Source organism: Magnolia sinica, chromosome 3 (assembly GCF_029962835.1).
Source record: "Magnolia sinica isolate HGM2019 chromosome 3, MsV1, whole genome shotgun sequence".
In the NCBI taxonomy this organism is placed as follows: domain Eukaryota; kingdom Viridiplantae; phylum Streptophyta; class Magnoliopsida; order Magnoliales; family Magnoliaceae; genus Magnolia; species Magnolia sinica.
In genome coordinates, this window is record NC_080575.1 from 7,330,282 (window position 1) to 7,355,868 (window position 25,587).

The 25,587-nt window shown below is 39.5% G+C and overlaps 2 long non-coding RNA genes across 2 annotated transcripts; one reads left to right on the forward strand and one right to left on the reverse strand.

The window, feature by feature from the left end:
* The first annotated feature begins 9,365 nt into the window (after positions 1 to 9,365).
* On the forward strand, positions 9,366 to 17,071 carry LOC131239423 (uncharacterized). The gene is made up of 2 exons (XR_009168222.1): positions 9,366 to 9,443; positions 16,684 to 17,071. It is a non-coding gene; the product is annotated as an uncharacterized LOC131239423 (long non-coding RNA).
* On the reverse strand, positions 14,201 to 15,903 carry LOC131239421 (uncharacterized). The gene is made up of 3 exons (XR_009168220.1): positions 15,103 to 15,903; positions 14,829 to 14,998; positions 14,201 to 14,590 (listed from the first exon to the last, which is right to left on the reverse strand). It is a non-coding gene; the product is annotated as an uncharacterized LOC131239421 (long non-coding RNA).
* Positions 17,072 to 25,587: the final 8,516 nt, after the last annotated feature.

The window sequence follows — 25,587 nt, forward strand, 5'->3', positions numbered from 1 at the left end:
GGTTACACCACATGATATTTCCTGATTAATCAGGTACCAATATCATGAAATATCATGATATTGGTCCAACCAAACTTATCCGATGGGGATCCACATTGGCTGTTGGGATGCTCGAGAATCTCTCAGATCTGAACCCTTTGATCTTTGACTATTTTTCTTTGAAAGTGGACTATCTCTGTATTTCTTTCTCAGCAGTCTATTCTTAGGTCATTGATAGATGGGATTTTCCAATCTTGAAGATTGATGCATTCCCCATCCACTGTGGGGCCCATCAGATCAAGGTTTGGATTATTTATCCATGAGCCTACGTTTATGGAATACTGTCTACCAGCAAACCATAACTTTGCTGATGCGCAGAACCGTAGATTTCTCAATTTTTTGTTTTCAAATGCTGCAGTTTGTAAATGTGATGGAACATTTTGGGTTTTATGTCTAAAATTTTAGATTATGCATGTTGTGCTGTTGTGAGAATCCAAACGACAGTTTCTTATCTATTTGTACTTACACAATTAGACATTTATTTCAAGTGCTGAACTTTGTAGTGATATTAACAGTTCCGGGTCAACTTGCATTAATATTTGCAACATTTAGCCTTTTTTGCATCTTAATTTGGTTGGTTTTGCTTAATTGTATAAACATGCAGGATGCCTATAATTGATAAATTTAAAGACATGGGAACAGTTGTTATGGGCAAAATAGAGTCCGGTAGTTCTAGCCGTATATTGTGACGAAAATAAAGTAAAACGTGTTGGGCCTGGTGAAAATGTCAGGTTTAAATTGTCAGGAGTTAAAGAAGAGGATATTCTAGCTGGTTTTGTTTTATCAAGTGTTGGTAGGTTCTTTCATTTATGATAATTGTCTAATTGATTATTCCCAATATATATATTCAATGGTAGAGGCCTGTTTGGAGAAGTTGAAATGGTTTTTTTTTTTTTTAATTTCTATTGAATAAGTAGCTTGTCTTGTTTAGCTGTAAGATCGGTATTCTACATGTGATTGTGTATGCCTGCTTGTGAGGAATTTCAGGTTTAATTTGTAATAATTGTCTGCATCACATTTTATCATGTGCAATCCTGTTCCGGTACATGAAGTTGAAAATTGTTTGTGTTGCTTATGCCTCAAGTACTTTCTAAATTCATCATTTTGAAGAATTTAAAGAAGGTTGCAGAAAAGCTTCTGTTCTAGACTGTAAGTTGGACAGCACTAGTTACTAATGTGTCTTTAGCCAATTTTCGTTGATTTATTAGATCATGAAATAATGAGGTCTTTCTGAATGTAATGTATTGTTTTGGGATGCTTAGAGTGTGAATAAATTATAGCTTTTCCGATGCTCGACATCTGCTTGCCTCCTTTCTTTTTATCTATGTAAATATGAACATATTCCGTCACAGATTTTGTTTTCAATCCCCATTTGAAAATAGCATGAGATTCCTTGTCAGGGACAAATCTATCGCTTAACAAGGATTATTTGAAATGCCGTCGGAGTATATCTATTCACATGCATGCACGTAGACACTGTAGAAATGGAATTTGCACCTTGATCCAAGCTGTAAGAATTGTGGACTGTATTGTGAAATTTACATTGAAACAGATGATTCTTTCTGATTGGTGGCCATCAAATGGAAGATTAGAATAAAAAAAATTAACATTCCAAATTCAGCAAGCAAATGCAAACTAATTAGCATTTATGATTGTCTAACCAATCTGATCTGAGGCTGGGCCTGTCTAAAGTGGGGCCTACATTTTGTATGGTTTAGATTGGGGTGCATATGTGCCAGGCATACTGTAGCTTTGTGCATGCGTATCGTTTGTCCGCTCTACTAGAGTATCAATATGGTCCTTACTAATAGAATGCATTAATGTACTAGTCATGCATATCGGTTGTCAACAGGAGCATTCCCTATTGGATCTGTAAGTGCTAATGTAGAATATGGTTAGCCATGATCTTGTTCCTCTTACCCAAGTAGTTACTATTAATGATTGACTTCTTGAGCTTTTAGAAGCATTTGCAGGAGTTGAGTTAGGGACTTAAGAATATTCTCCAAGGAAGTGAACTTAATAGCCCATAGTTTCACTGCAAGGTGAGTTTCAAGCTTTGGAATGCCTTAGGAGGATCAGTTGTTCTTGTACACCTTTCAGTATACAACAGACCAATGACATCTAAGTAAAAAAAAAAATCTAATTTGATGAAAGGATAGTAAGGAAGGTTGGGTCTGATTGTCTCTCACATGTGATCAATATCTTCTTTCTCTGAGATGAGTTCTGCAGTTCTGTCTCTCTGATGAGCAGGTGCAGCTAGGGATGGCCAGCTTCCGACCAGAATACTGAAGGAAAATCTCCTTTGAAGTCATGGCTCTATGGCTCTTTCTATTTTTATTTTCTGAGAAGATGATAGAAATTTTATTGAATGCCAGAGATAAACTAAGTTAAGAGCATACCAACGCAAGCAGAACAAACTCGACTTGGTCAACTCATCCTTAATGCAATAATGTAAGTCCAATTGCAACCTCCAAACAGCTAAAAGAAATAGATATGATCCATTTCTGATGTTAATCTTTGCATTTTATCTGGAGTGAACCATCAGTAACATTAGGAACTGACAAACTTCTCTAAATGTCTGATTTTGGTGTTACTATCCAATCATCTAATTTTGGTTGCATTTTGAACTGACAGAAAGGACTCCTGTTTTTGGTGTTAGAGTCAGTTTATTTAAATTCAAAACTCTCTTTTTTTCTTTTTCCTTTTTGGTGAAAGCAAGAATCTGAAAGATTCAATACTGACAAACATCGAATGTCAATTCCTTGGAAAATTTCTTGAACAACGAGAAAGATGAACCTGCTTTGGCTAAAATTTTAGTGAAAGCTCATCCAATCTTATTGCGATTTGAAACAGCAAAACCATATTACAATTGTTTTTATCATAATTGAAATGAAAAAGAAAATGTATTTTGATTGAAAAATCACCCAAATCTACCAGTGAAAATTGCCATAAGAATCCATAGAGACTTACAATCTCTTCTATACCAAACCTTCATCATCATCATTATTATTATTATTTTGTATATTATTGTAATTAAGTTGTGGTGAATGCAAGTCTTTGGACATTTTTAAGTATGAATAAACACCAACCCTGATTTCAGCAACATATACTTTTTTGAAACAAAACAAAGTGAGAAATTGGAAGAACAGAGAAGCATGATCTGTGGCAGGGGAGGGCAAATGACGAAGGTGGGTGGTAGGGTGTGTGGGATAGAAACACACAGGTTATCTGACTTCACTAGTGGGAGTTTTCTTGTGTTTTGAGTGTGTGGAGATTTTGAGTTGCGGAGGGACTTTGGATGGATGGTAATGAAGGGGAGAATGCATCTCAGAGTGGGCAGCTTATGTCAAGGCGGCCTCGGCTGCCCCTCCCTTTTAGGCTCTTGTGGTGCTTTTAGGCTTGTATTCTTCTCTTCTGCATTTCCTAATAAAAAATTTTGTTCTCTAAAAAAAAAAAAGAGAGAGCGAGAGATAGGGGGACTTCAGATGGATGCTAATGAGAGTGCAAAATTTTGAGCCAGATCATCATCATCATCATCATCACCCCTGTTTCTTATGGAATGGTCCACCTCATAATTGATATAACCACCGTTTCTGATCCAAAACTGTATTCTACAGTAACCACAGTTTTCAGCAAAAATCAGAAGGATTTATAACCACAGTCCTTTTCCAAATGCTACAAATATGATATACAGAAACACATATAACACTGAAACAGCATACCACTTAATTCCACCAGTTGTAGCTATTGCAATTTTCAAATTTTGAGCAGTAAATACAGGAACTCCCTCAAGCCTTCTTCTATATTCTGTGGGATCATCTTAAGAAGCTTCTTCGCTTCTTTGACCTGAAAATGAAGCAAATCATTCCATATTAATGGTACCATATAACAAGAGAAGCTTTGATTCTTTACCTGTTTTCCGCTAGGAACAAATTGAAACATGTGAGGCTTTTGTAAACAATGTTGAAACCAGACCAAGGAAAATGATCATATAGTGATAGTCAACACAAATGAGTACATAAAGATGATGCAAGCAGATATATCATGTAATTAGCAATTTGGCAACTGAAATAAATTTGTGTATGGAACACAACGTCTCATTTTCTAAAAGACTCTAATTGTCCAAAATAAAATAAATAGTCCTACAAGTATGCACCGTTCAAATGCCGACTGATACTGCAGTAAAATTATGAAACATATGCAACTTTGCATAAGGTATTCGTTACACAGAGACTTGCAGTTCTAATTCAAATGGGTTTTGAACTCCTGACCTAGTTTTGTTGAACCATTGTTTCTTTTTTCTTTTCTTCTTCTTCTTCTTCTTTTCTTTTCTTCTCTCTCTCTCTCTCTCTCTCTCTCTCTCTCTCTCTCTCTCTCTCTCTCTCTCTCTCTCTCTCTTTTTTTTTTACAAGATTGCTCACTCCATTTGGAAACTGTATATGCTAATGAGACAACTTATACGATTTTTATTTTATTTTTTAAATTTATTTTAATGTACTTAGATAATGCATGGTTTGTTTTAAGATAATATGTAAGTGGTTGTTTTAAGTTATTAAATTTGAAGAAAAAAGTCAAACTTGTGTACTAGTTGCTATTTTGGATAGACTGTTTTGTTTTGTTTATCATCTCCTCACTTTATGCAATGTATTAAGGGATCTGTTGGTTTTGTTCGGTGGTATATGAAGGACTCCGAAAAGCACGATGTCCTAGTTGCCCATACTTGAAGTATGTGAAAGAGGTGCTACTTTGTCTCATCTTGGGTGCAATTGTCCCTCATCCATGGCTATTTACCCTGCCTTGACCTTCGGAGATCCCTTGGCTGTCTAACATGGGAAGTTCGCTTGCTGCCCCATTGCTAATAATTGTATTCGTTGTCAGCAATTTGAATCCTGTTTTTGAGTATGTGTTCTATTTCAACTTTTATGATGATATGAGTTGCAATTTTATTTTATTTTTTTTGTTGTTGCGGAACTGTGATTTATGTGGGTCCACTTCCCGCTTACAAAGTTTTCTCTCTTTTTGTTGGTCTTTTCTTTCTTCCTTGAAGATATTGATCATGGCTATCATGGCTTTTGCGTATGCCTGATTGCCAATTAGGAAGCAATAACCAAACATTGAATGCAGCCACATTCTTCTGATCTCTTGATAACTCTCTAAGAAATATCACACCATTTAGTAATATTACTGCGAGATTTTCAAAATCTCGACACTATTTGTCACATTGGTCCTGATGAAGACGAGATAGAAGTCAGTTTAAATCCAGAGAATTTTCAAAACATAAAAGAGCTTGATATATTAAGAGCCCAAAGCCCCAAATAAACAGCCAAAGTTACAAAAAGACTGGGTCAATTGTATGTAAATGCTTACACCCATTTGTTTTTAAGGGCTCATGCCTACGTTTAGCTCTCCATGTAATTTCTTTGGTTTCTAGCAGAGAAAAGAGCTCTCAGTCAAATTTCATTAATACATTATCATTGTATTTATATATTTTTAATTTTAGTTTATCTGTTCCTTCTGCCTGCAGTTGCAAGTCAGGTTTGGTATTGGATTCTTTCTCTGACTAAGATGATTAATTGTTGGGAGTAATTTGATACTCCGGCAGAGTAGGACGCTTGATATGCCGACACTCAGAAATTGCTTGTGCCATTCATAAATCAAATTAAAGCAAGTAAATTGTGGAAACCACTGTTGCTAAGTTACAGTACGAAAATCAGATAAGTTGAGCCGTCCTAGCCCCCGTCTTGTTTGTTGAAACCATTGGATATTTTTCATTTTTTAGCCATTCCAATAAATTTCCACCAATCTGATAGATAATCAAATAAGCTTAACTTTTGGTTCGTCATTTTTTTTTTCTAGTGCATCTTGATTTGGTTTGTATGTTATGCAAGGTTGTTTGCTGGGTGAACCTTGGCTTGATTGGACTACAAATTGCCAAAATGTCCAAGCCAATATCTGAATGTTAATGGCCTTTCGAAGAAGGGAGAAAACTAATCTGCGTTTCAACGGCAAAGAATCTGGATTCCGCTGACTTGTTGAATTTGAACATTGCATTCATTAGAACATGTTAAATAGTGGCAAATTCTAGTGTTAGGAGTTCCAGAAATTTCGGCAGTTCAAATCGGAAGGTTCTTTAAGTTTCCTACATTGTCTAAATATTACCGCCGATTGGATGTAATCCAAGTATGATCAGAGCCAACACTCTCATTTAAATATTACTCCGGCTGGATGTGATCTGAGTATGACCAAAAGCCAATGGTCTCATCATCATCATCGTCATCAATGTGTTCTTAATAGTGCATTGGTCTGCATACTGTTCTATTTCATATGGCTGATTTTCTTTTGCCTTAGAGATGCTAATCATGTGACTGATTGCATTTCAAAAAGGGTTGTTTGTGGAGATTCTTTTCTTGATGGGTATTCTTTGTCCCTCTTCGCCATTTCTTTTAGCCTTTATTCTTAGTAAAATTCTGTTACATTTCCCTGGTCTTAAAGCAATATCTTATTTGGAAAATAAAGCGAATTATTTTGAAAGGAGATAATCTTTAACTTGAGGAACATCAGTTACCCTGGTCTTAAAAGTTGTGGGCCAAAGAAATCCAAAGCTTTTTCACCGCTACTTGTATTATAGGTTATTTGAATGACTATACACTAACGTGTTCTTTCAGGTACTGTTGGAACAATTAACTAGTTACCCACGGAACAATCTCAAGCTCATCCGAAGACCTTATTCAAATTTCATGGAAAAATTACAGCGAGATATCACTCAGATCATGCATGGGATTCTGATTGATTGGCTTGTGGAGGTATCACTCAGATTATCTTAAAGATTGGGACCCGAATGATCGATTCACTGTTCATCATATTCACATTATTCAATTTGGAAATCCATCACTTGACCATTACAATCAAGCCATCTAACCATTCAACCTGCTAGTGATTTTCATCCAGGCTAGGAAAGAGATTTAGAGCATTGATGGTTAGTCTAGGTAGCAGTCTAACTGTTGAATCAACGCAAATGGGTGATTGAAGGCCAAAGACCGAGTCATAGGGCAGACCTGAGATCAGCCTCATTCTTGAGATCATGGCCGTACATGGACCAATGGATTGAATAGTTGATGTGGATCGGATTTGAAACCCATTGGACCTCTAGAACGCATGAGAATGTGAAGAAATTTGAGAATTGTGGCCCACCCAAGTCATGGTTTGACCTCGTTCGTGGTCAAATGACTCAATGGAACTTGTAGAGCCCAATGAATGGAGTGGATTTTCTAAACTCACGGTGGACCCCATTCTTGGGGTTGCATGTGTACACAATCCGAATGCACCCGCGGTGTGCTGGGTCACCAACCTGGGTCAAACAAGGTTGACCCGAAAAAACGAGAAAAAGGAGAATTTCTCTCCTCTTTCCCGCCCAACTACTGTTTAAACGGACGACGTCCGTTTGCAACAGTTGTGGCCCACCATCAGGGACCAAACCAATGATCCGAGCTATCCATCTGATAGAGCACCCAGGGACGACCAAAACCTTGCAAGCACGTACGTGGACACAAGCTCCAGCGCAATCAGGTGTTGCGCGTGGCAGTTTCCGAAAACGGAAACTGTTTCGGATACACGCTGGCAATCGGCGTGCTCTCCCTCCTTTCCATCTTAGCCATCCAGCCTGGTGCAATCCTAGCCCTCTATTCCCTCAGATCACAACCCTTCATTTTTACCTCCATTTTGGGTTCCCACGAAAAGCAAAAGGCGGGGAGAATCTTACCATTTCGGGACGTGGTTTGATCTCGGCTGTTCAAGAGCCTTATAGAGACTCAACCAGCGTACCATAAGCGTTGGATTTAGGGCATCCAACAGCTCCCTTCGTGAGGAATAAAGACCTCGTGAGAAAATGTATTCCCTCGATTCAACTGTTTACTGTAGTGTGGTTCATTTGAACATTGTAAATATTTCTTTTTTGGGTTCAAGCCCTTAAAATTATCAGGGAAAATGTATATACCGAGCGGATAAAATACATAAATCACTGTGGACCTCACAGAGTTTACTAAACTACCATTTCCATAACAAAAACTTAAAATTACCAATCTATCCTTTTACAAACGACAACCATTCTCCATTGCATGTGCACTGACTCTGAATTAGCAAACTACCCTCAGGCCCACAGTGATATTTGCTTTTTTTACTGAGGCTGAGCTTTATGGGGCCCACTGTGTGATGGACATCCACCGCTTGATTTAACCGTTGATCTGCTCTAGCTATGGTATGGGTAAAAAATTAGCTGTTATCAGAACTCAAGTGGGCCACACCATTTGAAATTATGAAAATTCATTTCTATATTTTCTCAAGCCCGTGTGTACTTGCTTTTCATTCATTGTTCTTGAGGCTTTTACTGGTAAAAGAACCCATCTTACACACCTAGCCATTGTTACACGTACATGAGATCTAATCCATCCATCGGGCAGGTCCAACCGTGTGGATGGACCCTCCGAACTGTGGTAGAAGAATATTTCCATGGCCCCCCTGATGATAGGCCTGTTCATTTTCCGGCAGAAGTAACTTCTGACGGTGGGCCCATCACATGAACGACTAGGGTTTTGCAGACACGTGCTGGGGGAGTGGGATTCTGAGTAGTAGGAAGGTCGATCTCTGTGCAACCTGTCTGCTATATAAACGCAGGGAACCACACCTATTAGGAGTAATGGAAGCTGCCATTGCAATCGCAGAACAGTCGCCGGCACCAGCAAACTTCTGCCACCATATGAGATAATTTTTTCCTTATGTGGGATTCTTAAGATGGAAAAATGTGTGGCCCACCGCGTTCGGATGCGGATTTCCTGCGAAGGCCTTCCTTTCGCAGGAAGTTCCTGCGCTGGAAACATAGGTGGGGCATGATGATGGATATTAGATCCAATCCAATCCATCAATGGCACTGCTATATTGATTTCCTAACCATTAAACAAGTTGATGTTAGGTCCCACATGCTGGTTCGACCAGATTTTATTTTCTCAGATGAATGGATTAGATATCACACTCACGTGCCATGCTAGCACATGTGTAGTGTATGGAAAGCTCAGATCACCCACACATGTTTCCTATTGGTATGTGTGACTGAATGTAGATGAGCGCGTCTCACACCTGTGTTGAATTAGCAAACCTATCATTATTAGTGCCAGAAGCAGATTGCGTTGTAACTCACTACGCTTAGAGTAAACTCTGTGAGGTCGATAAGAGCCTTCTGTTTGAATGTAACTGTAATCTCTTTTTTTTCTTCTATTTTTTTTTAAAAAAAAAAACTCTGTGAGGTTGATAAGAGCCTTCTCTTTGGAGCGGCAGCTGCTCATTCCGAGTTACTAGCAGACCAAGAAGATAGGGAAATAGAGAATCTAATGGCAACTATAATCGAAGCACAGGTTCTTGATCCTTCTTCTTGTTCTTCTTCTTCTTTCCTGTTTCTGCTTCACATTCAAGATGAGCACTGATAATACAAGAAAACTGGCATTTACCGGCGGTCAAAACCGCCGGGAAATCATTTGCTGGCAGTCTTGGTAAAGGATTTACCGGCGGTCAGGACCTTTACTGACGATTGTACTGGACGCCGCTAAATCCCCAGTTTTTGCTACACTACCAGAAAATGGGTCCAAAGCTACGGCTAAAATCCGTAGCTAAAGATATTAGCCACAGTGTGACCGTAGCCCTTCGTAGTGTAGCTCTTTAAAGTTTTACTACGAATTAAATCCATAGCTAAATGAATCACGGCCACTGACAATCCGTAGCAATAGAGAAAATCTTTCTCATCAAAAAGTACAAAAAATAAAAAAAAAGAAAAAGAAAAGGTGACCCACATGCATCCTTTTTTTTTTTTTTTTTTTGCAACTGTCTAAGCAGCTAACATACCTTGGTTAATATCAATGATCTCCTTGTTGCCAATGATTGCCATTGTTTCCAAGGGACTCATTTCTTCTGTCGATCTTTGGTGAGCTGTCTAGCAGTAAAAGGCATCAGCACCAGTATTTCGGAGTCCTTCAGCAGGTTCAGGCCCTCAATGATATTAAGGTTCACCACCTGTGAGCGGAGGTTCTCTGTTTTGTCTACCAGAAGCACAATCTTCTCACCACGGTCCAGAACCTGCACAAAGGGAGATTACAATGGGTTTATGTTGTTCTGCACATCACAAGATTTAAATAATTTGGGGGCTTCAAAAAACAGGGCTGCATGGAGGACACTAATCTTAGCATTTGGGTGGCCCAAGGAAAAAGATTTTCCTAACTGCATAAAAAATAAATCCAATATATTCAAGTCAATGCCATCCATGCTTAATTCTTTGTTACAAACTCATTTAATTCTTGATTGTAGTATCAACATATTTAAATCATAATTTTAAAACTAACTGCCTGTTTTATCTCTACATATAAGACTGTTGATTTAGAGAGACTATGGGACCATTGAAACTCCATTAGTTTAAAGGTTTATGTCTTCCCTATGTTGTTGAAGATCTACTAGGTTCAACATATATTTCATAGGGCACAAAATGACGATCACAAAATGACAGAGAGAGACAGTAGAAGAATTGTTATTCTTTTACAGTGCCCGCACATAGATTGGAATCCTTGGAACCAGCTGAATGTGAGCCGAGCTTCGAGTGGTTTAGGAATAGAATTTACAAGAACCATTCTGGACTTAGACGACTGCCTCCTATAAGGCTTAGATGATGATGATGATGAAGGTTAAAAGAAAAAAAAACATTAATAAAAGATGTCAGATATGCATGCTCATGCTGGACAAAAAAAAAAACACAACAGCATAAGAACTGCACAACCTCGGCTGCAAAATTTTCTACCCAGGTGCCACTGTCACTTTGAATTGTGTTTTTGATTTGTGCTCCTGCTCCTACCTCCTAGCTATTCATCCTTGCTAACATTTTGAAGCTGAAGCTTCTCCATTCCCATGCTCAAATTAGTTCCTGCTTACCTTCACACTTTGTGATTACTTGCACACCAACAAAAAGACCATTACCGTGGGCCCTACCTGTGGAAGTATGGAGCTTCCAATAGAGAAAAGAATGGTTACCATTCAGTTCTAACCTACAAAACAAATCTTAGCCATTAGCCACTGTTCCAGGTTATTCCATTAGCATCTTACAAATTGAATATGATAACGGATCCTTAATGTATAAAATCAAGCAAGAGACACCTTAATAACAATGGCTTACTAGCTGATGTCGAAGCACTTGGTCATTTCCATAGCAGGCAAAGTGGCATTCCCCCTAGCCATGGAGAAGTAGACATCAAAACCAGTCTTCTTGGATGAACCCAAATGGTTTTCTTTTCATGAGAGGCAAGTCGTAACATTGTTGCACCATCCTCCTCCTCCTCCCTAAGAGATTAAAAGGAACATGATTTTAATCATGCAACATCTGCACCTACTCTATAAGTGAATTAAATACCTCCACAGATGAAATACACAAGAAATTCAAACCAATTTTAATCATGCATCACCTTTGTAACTTTGCAAGTCCGATTTACATTGATTAGTTTCATATCAAAACCCTGCCATTATTCCAGAAAAAAAATTAGAAGTTCTCGAGAAGAATGAAGTACACAAAAGGTTGGTGCAACAAATGAATGACTTGCAGCTTAGATAAAAGGTTTCACAAAGAATTATAGAGAAAAATTCTTACTTGAAGGCGACTATGGACACCCAACATGAAGTTGTGAAAATGGATTCGCTTTTTCCTCCAGTTAGATGGCCTGTGTAAAGAGAATGGAAGTATTAGAAGTCACTAATCCATTGAGTGGACAAACATATAGTTTTATGGCTCAGATTTCAATTTCCTTGCAACTTACCCATAACAAACAACCCATTTGGGATATTAAATCAAGATCTAAAACTACCATGAAATATTCATTGAGGAGAATTAAGTCTCTTGTCTACTCTACAAATCAGAATAGGAATAAACTTTCTCACTGATGTTGACATTCTTCAAGTTCATGCCGGTAAAATCATCAACATATATGTAAGAACTAGAACCTTATGACCAAAGGTCCTCTTCAAGATCCTAGGGGAAGCCTTACAACTGGTTCACTCCATACATCACCATTTCAAATTTAGAAATGCAAGTAAAACATACAAATGGAAGCACGGCCAGGTAAAGTATAATCGATCCATTTCACATGAACTGGTACTGATTTTCCCGGAATCATGATACCCAGATACTTTGAGAAAGATAATAATCACCCATGCATATTAACAGACAAAGCTGTACTTGTTGAGGGATGATTTGTAATGGCATTCCTGTAATTCTTTTGTGATGGCAAACTTGCAACTATATTGCTTTCTGCATCTCTCCAATCCTCCTAGCTATTCTAGATTCTTCCTGCATTTGGTACTAGAGGTTTATAGATATCATATCTTGCATTCTATCACTTAAAATTGTCTGCAGTCAACATGGTATCTAAGCAAGTTCTCTGATCCTGTAGAAAATTTTTAGGCTTCACCTCTCTGTGGACGTAACTAATATAAGACACAGAAGCATGGTGTTGGAAATAGAAACAGAAAAACTATATTGTGATTAAACGCAATTTAAGGAAGTGTATTGCTTTTGGTATTGTGATTAAACGCAATTTGATGGGCCATAGATGTAGGCAGAGCATTAACCTTCCCACTACAAACAGAGGAGGGCAACAGTGATTAGATCTTCTTAAGCAAAATACAAGTTTCATTCCTTAATGGGGCACAATAGGGTAATACAAATTTCTAGATATACGTTTGTTTTGAAACAGGTCCGCTTGAGGTGTGAAACAACTTCACTCTTATGCCAGAAGTTTTAGGCAACATAGGTTACTTTATGGAAAGCTTTGTTCTTGCACCTTACGCTATATTGGCACATGTGGCTGCATGTTGTTGTGCACTCATGTGTGGGCTTAACAAATCTCACCCAGAACTTGTGCTTAGGTCTAAGAAGCAGGTTGGTTGTAAATGCAGATTTGAAATATTTGGGTTTAACGAAGCTGTGTTTTCTTGACTCGACTCCTTTTGAAGCAAGTGAATGACCAAAGCGGAATTCTAATATTTGGGTCGATGCAAGTTCCATGAAGCTCCTTAGTCCTTCCTCAACCTGCATGTGGCAAACATCTCTGATGCAACTTCCATGAAGCTCCTACATCAAAGTACATGTGGCAAACATCTCTGATGCAAGTTCTATGAAGCTCCTACATCAAAGTACATGTGGCAAACATCTCTAATGCTCAGGAGTATTGATCTGATGGGTCACATGTGGATAGACTATCGGCCGAAAATCATAGTGAGAAAACTGCTTACACTAAAAGTTACTTTTCAATAAAAGATCAATTAATGTTTTCAATGATTTCAATTAGGGAATTGACACTACAAATCCCTAATTAGGGATTCGAAACTCAAAAATTCCCTGGTAGGAGCTAAGATGAGGACAATAGGACCTTCAGCTTGTTCTGGTCCATAATTAACAAAAAGAAAAAAAACAGATAAATGAAATGTAGACAGTTGGATAACTACAACTGTCAATGGGCAAGGCTTGGGCTTAGCAAAATTCAAATTTTGAATGGGGCCAGCCAGATAGGCACATCCAATCAGTTCAAAATCCACACCAAAGGCAACCCAGGCCCAACTCATTAACAACCATATGGATAACAATATTGAAAATGAAAATTTATATCAAATACAAGCAACTTCAATCTCCCTATAAATAGTAACAAGTGGGTGTGGCTTTGCATTTATATGAACCAATCTGAGAACTCCAGTGTGAGATCCAGACCATTCATCCAGTGGGCTCAATGGTGAATATTCCCAAGCCCAGTCCAGTCCACTCACTTGGTGGCCCACACATGCATGAAACAATAGATGGTTAGAAAATCAAATGTTCCTCATTCAATATACATGTGCAGCCACCCTTTGGATGAATTGGCCTGATTTTTGGAATAGGGGGCATTCACCTTGGGGCCTACCTTATGAAGGGCCCGAATCTCACATGCGTGTGACTACTTGTCTTGCATTTGCAGATGGATGTTTGCAAGCAGCATGTCTTAAAAATTAGGATTCTTTATGTGTGGAGTAGGCATACAGTTAATGCTATCATACCAGCCACTGCACCAATTCTGAAACCCTTCGCAGCAAATTCACCACTGAAATGAATTTGGTCCAAGGATGACAGATTTATACCCCTTTGTATGTCTTTCACCTTTCAGACATTTGCAGCACTATTAGTTGACTAATATTAGATAAAATAGAGATGTTAACTCTACAAAGTTCGGAAACTTCCAATTTTAACACCATGCTTTTCTGCATGTGTAATATACACAAAAAAGGTCAAGAGAATAACAGAGATCAAAGGGGCGATCGCGGGCACCCAGAAAAGGCTCTTCTTCTTCTTCCCCTGTAACAATTTTGAGTCATGTAAGAAGGAAACCTTCCACAAGCATGGAGTCCAAGGAATATGAAGCAAAGAGAAAAAACTTACAATGTATTTGGTAACTAGAAGGAAAACCAAGAAGACTGATCCTATGAGGATTGTCTACCAATTCCACTGCGAATGTAGTAAAAGAAAACAGTCAGTGAGGAAAAATGACAGCAATCTGTACTTCTAAACTCATTAGCTTAGGGAAATTTAGTTTTGGCTTGACTGAGTCATTGGACAACCTAATTGACTTATCATGGTTGCTAGTTTTGAGTTGGTTGGTTTTGTTTTGAGTTGGTTGGTTTTCATCTCAAATCCAAGCTTTTAAACACTATCAATAACAGTCGTTTTCAGTAGATTTTCATACCCCATGATGTACAAAACTCCATACCAAATGCAAAACCAGAATTATATCTGTCTTCTTAGTAAAATTCTTTATGCCAAGGAAACCTTTGAGCTGTTACAGAGCAATTGTGATGGCTGCCCCACCCATGAACCCAACAATGGCCGCATGAGATAGGAAGTCGATCAAGAATCCTAATATGTAAACATTACCAGAATCGTCAATGTTATAACAAAGAATACCGACCTTTTAAGTTAACAAGGGTATGGAAAACTTGTAAAACGGATCGTTCAATTACCTAAAAAATCCAAGTGTGTGACTTGAGTGATCCCAACAAAGAATGTTGCAGTGAATACAAGCCGGAGATACTCATCTGGATTTTTAACAGAATCAACCTCATTTTGTAGCAAAGTCCCCAGAAGGAGAGACACAACTGCTACTGGTCCCAATGGCAATGTCGCGCGAACTCCCCATGCATGTGTAAATCAGCGGCAGAATGAAACTAGAGTCTGTAACGTTTGATTGGAGAAAGATTCATCAACCAATGCATGCTGTCATTAGGAAAAAAAAATAGAACATAAAGTCAATTGCGGCTTCCTTTCCAACATGAGGACATGAGAAGAACATCCATGTGCTTTTGACATCTTCTCTTCCAACGGGAAAGAGGGCTGCTCTGAAATGACAAAATTGGCCCTTTGTATTTTTCAATGACAAGAAAGAGGGCCCAATTTTCCCTTTAACGCTTGTAGCACTTCAACTGCTGTGGCCTTTATTTGCACGAATACAAGGGAAATGAAAAAGAAAAAGAAAATGCATTAAAAAGAATTTCCAATGCAACGTTTATGGCCGTTCAATTAAGAAAAGAATCATATTCCAATTTAAGGAAACCCAAAAAAAAAATAAAAAAATAGAGAAGAGAAATAGCTGATTTTATTCCAAAAGATCTTGACAAAAAACTCATTTAAAATATAAAAAAAGGAACAGATTTTATTCCAACAGATCCTAAAAAGAAAAAAACAAAGTATAAAAATGAACTGATTTTATTCCAACACATCCTAACATCTCGACATCCTAATTCCTGAAACAGTCAGTAATCTTTCAACCAATCTCAAGAGTTTGTACATGGGAAGGAATTGCATCTATGGAAGCATACCTGCCGCAATCGGTTGACTAACCAACTTGGCTTTGTTGAATTTGAGCCATAAGTAGATCTCCGGAGAAATGCCACCTGAAATCGGTCAGCTCAAGGAACTACAAAGGTTGGATTTGGCTCAAAATTGGATCCAGGGCAGAATCCCAACTTCCCTTTGAAATCTAAACAAACTAAATGAACTCGTCTGCGTCGAGGCTTTGTCGGACTGATGTCCGCCTCCTCGACCCCTTGAACGATCCTGACACCGTCAGCGGCGACGCATCCGTACGGCCATTGCTCGGCACTGCCGGGGAGAAGCCCTCGCCGCTGCCACTGCGTCGCTGGGAAGATCAGCCATGACGGATCCGAACGATCTCACATCCAAAAACCCTAGTCTTCAGTAACCCTGATTTTGAAAGAATTAGGGTTTCGAGAGAGAGAATGAGAGAGAGAGAGAGAGAGTGGGTGGAGAGAGATTCCTAGGGTTAGGATTACTGTTTTTGACTATTGTTATTCCTCGATTCTGCAATCGAGAGAGAGAACGAGAGAGAGTCGTTTTCTCTTCCTTTTAAAATAGAGAGAGAGAGAGAGAGTCGATTGGGGAGCCAAATGAATTAGGGCGTCCCTTTTTTCTTTTTATCGGCCCCTTTACCTACGGCCGGTAAAACTGGCAGCCGGCAAAGGGTAACCCCAACCGTCGGCTCTGCATCTTTTTCCTGTAGTGTGATTTGCATTTGCTGTTAATAGCTGAATAAGATTCAATCCAAGATCAAGCATTTTGAGGAGTTGGAGTCGATCATGGAAAAGGAATATGCCCAGATACAGTAGCTAAAAGAGTCCATATTTGCAGATTGGATTGATGTTCTACAACAGGCTTTCCATGTGGGCATTCCAAGATATAGGGATCATAGTTTTGTGAAGTCGTCGACAGGTAGCTTGTTGTAATGGAGTTTCTGTATCATGGATTTGTTTTATTAACTTGGGAAGTAAAAGACTAAAGAGAGAATGTCATGAAAAACGAGGTTTCTTTCCAACAGTTGTATGCATGCGTCTGTAAAATCTTAAAAGAGAGAGAAGGGCCTCCTAGTTTTATTGTTGGGAAACATGACTCTTGGAATACAGATAATTTCGTTGATGTCCTATGCCCCATTCTTGTGCTAGTATTTTGATGCAGCTCTCCTAACAGTTCATGAGATGATGGGGGCCATTGATCTGGTGGTCCGGGATGTGGATGTGCCATGTACAGGAAAGCAAGGAAATGGGCTTTGGTGTCCCTCGATCAGCCGCCTGCAGAAAGGAATGGCTCTAGATGGTCGGTGTTCAACCCTGCAGAACTCGTGACTGTATGGTCACTGTTGTTTGACTGCAATGTTTGGCCTATGGTTCATCCAATTGGTGGCCCACCACATGATGGGCCTTAACCTGGTGGTAAATTGCCACGTGTACTGTGAAGAGGGACTGTTGGATGGAACTTAAATGTTGAGAGGCAATTGCTAGCATTTCTCTATTCATATTTTGGGGATTATTATTATTATTTTTTCTTGGGCTATCAACCAAACAGGTTGCCCACCTTTCACACTTCCCGATTGTTCTTCTTGATTGCTAATGATTGCTTAATGGGCAATGTTTGTATCAGGTTATAGGTTACGTGTTACAAATCCCCATGGGCTAATTAATCAAAGCCTTCTGATTAAGGGACTTATAAATGCAAGGTAGGAGTCATCCAACTGGCTATTTTACGGGCCCTTAATCAGATTGCTTTAATTGAACTTTTTAATGGAATCCAATTGTCTATTTTACGGGCCCTTAATCAGATGGCTTTGATTGAACTTTTTCAATGGAAGAATCAAATGACTTTTGATTATCTGATTGGGGTGATTCTATGGTTGTTTGCAAATCATGGACTACCCTGTGCAGTGGTCCACCACAATCTGATCTTAGGTGGGCCGACTTGGATTCCATAATAAGGAATTTGCAGGGAAACAAGTGATAAGGATTGGTGCTGGATGTACCTCAAGAGGAACCATGTGATATGTGTTGCACAGCACGCCAACAACGCTAGTGAACCGAGATCCAATCTCCGGTCTCACCCAAAAACGATAAACAAGAAGAAATATAATTTAGAAGAAGAATCAAAGTATTCCACACAAACCACAAGACAGAATATACGTGGAAAAACCCCAAGGGTAAAAAAGCAAGGGTGCAAAATTCTACTATGAAGAAAACGAGATTAGAAGCAATATACTAACCTCTTCCCTTGGATGTATAGAAAAAATCCTTTGCATACACCTTAGAATAATTCCCATGACCCTAGAAAAGCCTTAGTGACCTCTATTAATAGTTTAGGCAACTTCCCTTTCGCACCCTTGCAAAATCGCCTCAAATTTTCGCAGTCCGTATCAAATCCGTAAAACGAATCTGCGTAACTTCGACTGGTCGAGCAAGCTCCTCGACTAGTCGAGCATGGGCCTCGACCGGTCAAGCACCTCGGACCCAAAAAATCATAGCTCGCTAGACTTTGAGTCGAGCCAACGCTAGACTTTGAGTCGAGCGGTCGAGTGGGCCACTCGACCGGTCGAGCAGGGCACTCAACTGATCGAGTAGGGCACTCAACTGGTCAAGTAGCCTTGTCCAGATGTGGCTCCACATCTCAACAATCTCCCACTTGGAGACACATCACCATAAACATTCGTCTTCTACATCCGGAGTGTACCACCTCCCCGTCTTCAAGCCTGAAGATCAATGAAAGCTGAACAGAGCTTCAGCTTCTCCTGTGTGACCGCCTTGGTCAGCATATCCGCAAGATTCTCACTTGTATGGATCTTCTCCAGAGCAATCGATCTATCTTCCAGTAACGAATGTATGAAGTGATATCTGATGTCAATATGCTTGGTCCTTGAATAAAAGAATGAATTTATAGCCAAGTGTATTGCATTCTAACTGTCACTATACAGCTTGTAATCTGCTTGCTTCTTACCCAACTCTTCTATGAAACCTTGCATCCATACTATCTCCTTGCACGCTTCTGTAGTCGCAACATATTCTGCTTCCATTGTACTGATAGATACTATCTTCTGTAACTGAGAGATCCAACTGACTGCAGCACTACCCAGAGTAAAGACATAACCTGTAGTGCTTCTTCTGCTATCGATATTTCCTGCCAAATCTGAATCTACGTAGCTTATAGCTTGATTTCCGATCCTCCACAACACAGCCCTACATCCATAGTACCTACCAGGTATCTAAGGATCTACTTCACAGCTTCTCAATGTTCCTTCTCAAGGTTGTTCATGAACCTGCTAACAACTCCCACTGCTTGAGCAATGTCTGGCCTCGTGCTCACCGTAGCATACATGAGACTCCTAATAGCTGATGCATATGAGACTTTAGCCATGTAGTCTCGTTCCTCCTGCGTCATTGTACCTTGCTCATTAGAAAGCTTAAAGTGGTTGGCTAATGGAGTGTTAACCGGCTTAGCGCTTCCCATACTGAATCGATCAAGTACCTTGACTACGTACTCTGCTTGTGACGAAACCAGTTTCTTGTTTTCCCTGTTACATTTTATCCTCATGCCTAGAATTTGTTTTGCAACTCCTAAATCTTTCATGGCAAATTCTCTAGATAGTTGTCTTTTGAGATCTGAGATGTCCTTTTTGCTTGATCTGGCCACAAGCATATCATCAACGTACAGAATAAGGATGATGTACGACATATCAAATTTCTTCAAATAGCAACAGTGGTCTGCATGACATATCCTAAAACCGTTTCCCGACATGAAACTGTTGAACTTCTTGTACCACTGGATCGAGGCCTGTTTCAGGCCATATAGACTCTTCTTCAGTTTACACACTTTGTTCTTCTTTCCTGGTGCCACATAGCCGGTCGGCTGATGCATATATGTATATATATCTTCTTTAAGGTCCCCATGAAGAAAGACTGTCTTAACATTTAGTTGCTCTATATATAAATCCTCTGTAGCCACTATACTCAAGACCATACGAATCGTAGTCATTTTCACCACTGGTGAAAATATTTCAGTGAAGTCAATACCTGCCTTTTGTTGGAACCTTTTTACAACTAATTTAGACTTGTACTATTTTGAACCATCATGTTCCTCCTTCAGTCTGTAAACACACTTTTATGAAGAGTTTTCTTACCCTTAGGTAGAGTTACTAGCTCCCATGTACAGTTAGACTCGAGAGAGTCTATCTCATCATCTATGGCCTGCTCCCACTTAACCCGTGTATCTGACTATAATGCCTCTTCAAAACACTTTAGTTCACCATTATCTGTCAGCGACAGATACTGTAAGGAGGGGGACTATGGGTCTCCTCTCTCAAGTAGACCTCCTCACAACCGGTGTCTGTGGCTCTGCCTCATAATGCTCCTGTGTATGATCATCCTACGGCGCTATAACACCGGTGTCCGGTAACTCTTCTAACTGTACGAATTCTTTCTCATCGGCCTTGTTTTGCTACACACTGTCCTTGCGCATTACTTTTTCATTGAAGACTACGTCTTTGCTTCTGATGATTTTTCTGTTTTCTGTATCCCAAAACCTGTAACCAAAATCATGCTGCCCGTAGCCTATAAACGTGCACTTCCTGGACTTTGCATCCAGCTTGTTTTTATGCTTTGCATCAATGTGAACATATGAAGTACAACCGAACACTTTAAGATGTGCAAGGTTCACTTCTTTCCCAGTCCACGTTTCTTCTGGTAGCCCGCCATCCAATGGTGCTGAGGGACTTCTATTGATGAGATATGTGACAGTATTCACAGTATCTGCTCAAAACGTCTTGGGCAACCCTGCATGTAACATCATGCTCCTGACGCGCTCTAGGATGGTTCTGTTAATGCGCTCAGCCACACCGTTCTGCCGTGGTGTCGGAATCATTTTCTGATGGTTGATTCCATTTGCTGCACAATACTCCTCAAATCTCTTATCACAGTACTCTCTCCCCATTATCTGATCTAAGACATTTTACTGTTTTACCTATCTCGTTTTCTACCATTACTTTTCACTTCTTAAATATATCAAATACATCAGATTTATGCTTTAAGAAATAGACCCATAGTTTTCTACTAGCATCATCAATAAAAGAAACAAAATAACGTGAGCCACCAAGAGATGATACCTGTGCCGGTCCCCACACATCAGTGTGTACAAGCTTCAACAGATGCGTCTTTGGAGCATGTCTTGTTTTCTTGAAACTTACCCTCTTCTGCTTACCATACACGCAGTCCTCGTAGAATTCCAAGTCAATAGACTTCAACCCTGGTATTTTTTCTTTTAACAATAGCACTTTCATTCATTTCTCACTCATATATCCCAACCTCTAATGCCATAACTGTCCATTCACTCCAGTTGATGCGACTGAGAGTGAACTATACGATCCTGAAGTCACGTACAAAGTACCTTCCTTCTTACCTCGAGATATCACGAAGGCACCTTTTGTGATCTTCCAAGAATCACTGGTTAATGTCATCACATATTCGGTATAGGCCAACTACCCCACTGAGATCAAATTCTGTTTCAAATTCAGTACATGCCTGACATTCTTCAATTTCAAAGTCGTTCTATCTTTCTGATTTATATGAACATCTCCCTTTCCAACAATACTGTACGGCTCATCATCACCAAGGTACTCTCCCGAAGTCACCTGACACATAATCACACAGAACTTCCTTACACGAATTGGCATGAAACGAAGCACCTAAGTCTATGACCCAAGACTCATTCCTCTTATGTGTCACTCTTCTCAGATAGATTTACTGAATCATTCCCGCCTTGAGAGCTTCCTTCTTGTTTCTTAAGCGCACTGCAATCACGTTTCATGTGCCCCTTCTTTCCGCAATACTAACACCTGTCTTTGTCTTTCGGTCCCTTAGACTTCTTCCTCGACTTAGAACGTTTGTATTTATTGTCTCATTTGTTCAGCGATCTTTCTCTTCCTTCAACGTTTAGAGCATTCCCTGAATCTCCTAAAACTCCTGATGCCTTTCTTCTAGATTCTTCGCTGAGAATTAGAGCAGCCACATCATCAAATTTCAGCTTTGTCGACCATGAATAATTGCTCACAGCAATCACCAAACCATCCCAACTGTCTTGCAAACTGGACAAGATCAATAACGCCATAACCTCGTTTTCAAAAACAATGCCAACGGATTTCAATTGGTTCATGACTGTATTGAACTCGTTTAGATGTTCAGCCACGTACCCACATCTAACATCTTCATGTTGAATAGTTGTTTCATAAGATGGACCTTGTTGGACGCTGAAGGTTTTTCATACATCGTAGCTAGGGCTTCCATTAATTCTTTTGTGGTATTTATCTTAGATATATTGAAGGCGATGGGCGCTCTTAGACGAAGAGAGTTGGATCGTTCCTAAAGCCTTCCAATCCAATAAAGACCATTCATCATCTGTCATATTCTCTGGTTTCTTCTCTTTTCTTCCTAGAGGAATATGGAGGTCTTTCTGATACAGATAATCCTCTATCTGCATCTTCCAGAAGGTAAATTTTGAACCATCAAACATCTCAATTCTAGTATTCCATTCTTCCGTTATCGCTCCCACTTGAACTAAATCAATAGCTCTGATACTAGTTGTTGCGCGGCACGCCAACAACGCTAGTGAATAGACATCCAATCTCCAATCTCACCCACAAATGATAAACAAAAAGAAATATAATCTAAAAGAAGAATCAAAGCATTTCACATAAACCACATGACAAAATATACGTGGAAAAATCCGAAACAAGGGTAAAAAACACGGGCGCAAAATTCCACTACGAAGAAAACGAGATTACAAGCAATATACTAATCTCTTCCCTTAGATGTATAGAAAAAACCCTTTGCATACACCTTATAATAATTCCCATGACCTAGAAAAACCCTATGGACCCCTATTTATAGTTTAAGCAACTTCCTTTTTGCACCCTTGCGAAACCGCTTCAAAATTCCGTAATTCGTATCAAATCTGTAAAACGAATTTGCTTAACCTCGACTGGTTGAGCAAGCTCCTCGACTGGTCGAGCGGACCCTCGACCGGTCAAGCATGGGCCTTGACCGGTTGAGCACCTCGGACTCAAAAAATCATAGCTTGCTGGACTTTGAGTCAAGTCAGCCCTCGACTGGTCGAGCAGGGCACTTAACTAGTCGAGCAACCCTGTCCAGATGTGGCTCCACATCTCAACAATATGCCACCCAGGTGTTTCCACATTGCATGAGGATTTTAGTTTTGATTAAGTAGGGCCAACTTACTTTTGGTCTTCAACATGCATTCTTCTATGGATGGATGATGCCCCAAAACTCACCTCGATAGGACAATCTCAACCTTTGGATTTGTGGCCTACATATAAAGAATTAAGAAGAGAGCAGTCTACATTCAGCTGAAAATACTCTCAAAACTGGCTTCTAGGATCTTAGATATAAGAGATTTTTGGGGCATGGTCGATGGTCCATGGTGGGACACAACAGCCCAGTGGTCGGGATTACTGAAACATAGGCCCCACTCATTAGAATTGAAAACGAATTCGAGATGACCCAATTGGATTAACCCCACTTCGTTCAAAATGTCCAGTTGGCCTCCAAACAGCAATTCACATCACTTTGAGTAAATTGAATTGGATAATAGCGTATCCAAACTAGATGCTGAACTGAAATGCAAGATTCAGTGAACTAGAAATCACTCAAGTGGATCTAGTCCTACTCCTTTCATAATTACATGATTTATTTATTTTTTTCGCTGTGTCCATCCATTTTCCATTATAATTTTAGTGCTTGAGCTAAAAGATGAATCATATAAAATGTTAAAATGTACCACACCACATGAAAAAGTTGATTTGAATGTCTCGGAGGTCATAGAAGTTTTGGATCAAGCTTATATTTGTGTTTACGGTTCATCCATGTCTTTACGATCCCATGAATAGGTTGGATGACAAATAAACATCAACATTACTGTGGGGCCTAGAAAAGCTTCGACAGTGGAAATCATTATACCCCACTGTTTCCTTGGTATGATCCACTTGATCTTTGGATATGCTTCAATTATGGTCTCAACCCCTTAAATGATTTGGAAAAACAGATGGACAATGTGGATTAATCACATGCGTTCACGGTTGGTCCATCAGAGTTTACTTCGTATGATGAGAGCCTACTGACTAACTCGGTACGCAATCCGATTTCGCCTTTAAGGCGGAAGCGATTGGCTGGTGTATCACACCAGTGAAGAGCACGTAGTGGCGTGTGTACGATGGCTTTCGAAGACGAGCGCCGAGGCTCCTCCTAGCCTTAACGTATGAACTCTTGAAAAAAGATCAAAGTTACGTAGCTCCAAAATGATGTATTTATTATATACATACAGTTCAATAAATTGGCAAGCTCATTTTAGAGCATGAGCCGAAAAATAAATGTTAACCAAAGTTCAAGTGGACCCCACCACAAATATGAGTGGGATAATATTTCTCCCCATTAAAATGTTTGTAGGGACCATCATAATGTTTATTTTCCATACAATCTGTTCATAAGGTTATACAGACCTGGATGAAGAGGAAAAACAAATATCAGATGGGTATAGAGCTTCTTTGACCCTCAAGAAGGATTCAATGGTACATGTTCAATCCCTCACTGCTTTCTACATTGTGGTCCATTTGATATTTGGATTTGGCTTATTTTCTGTCTCAAGCCTCACGAAGAGCTCTCTAAATGTACGGACAGTTTGGATATAACACATATCTCATGATGTGCCCATAGAACTCTATGAGGTCAACACACCGGCCAGGTAAGGGGTGGTGTGTGGTACACTAGCCAGATTGCATCCTACCCCTACCAGTCGAACGCGGATCGCGTCCTACCTGCGCCCGTAGCCTGCTAGGAACTGGCAAAGCTTTTAGTAGACACCGTGATGTATGGGTTTTATTCACATTGTCGATCCATTTTTCAACCTATTCATATAAACTTGATAAATTAAAATAAACACAAATATTAACTCAATCCAAAACTTATTTGACCCGAGAAGTTTTCAACGGTAAAAGTGTAATCCCCATTTTGTAGCCCATCTCTATCTTGTATCTGATCAGTTTTGGGCACATATTCAAAAGTAATATAAAAAAAGGATAGAGGGTGTGGATAAAACCCTTACATTACGGTGTACACTTAAACCTTTGCCTGTTACCTGCTGGAGGAGGGTAGAGTTAGTACGCAATCCGCGTTAATCTTGGAAACGGATTTGCAGATGACCGGTGGTTAATGTATGTGTTTCATCTACTACGTACATGCATATTTTTCTAGAACATTTTATGGAATCATACCAAAAATGAGGCATATACAAATCTGCAGTGGACTGCAGTGGACTACATTACAGGAAACATTGTTGAGAACGTAGACCATTGAAAACCTTTTGGGGCCATGAAAGTTTTGGATAAAGTTGATCTTTGTTTTTTTCCCTATCCAGGTGTATGACCTAATTAATAGGTTGGATGTCAAATAAAAAGTACAGTAAACTTTAGGAGGATTTTAATGGTGTACATCCAATCACTCCTATTTTAATGATGACATACATGAACATGAAGATATGTACTTTGACCGTGTCTAGTCATCCATATTCGCTTCTATGTGCAAGCGGGCATCACCTGACTGTCCAAGATC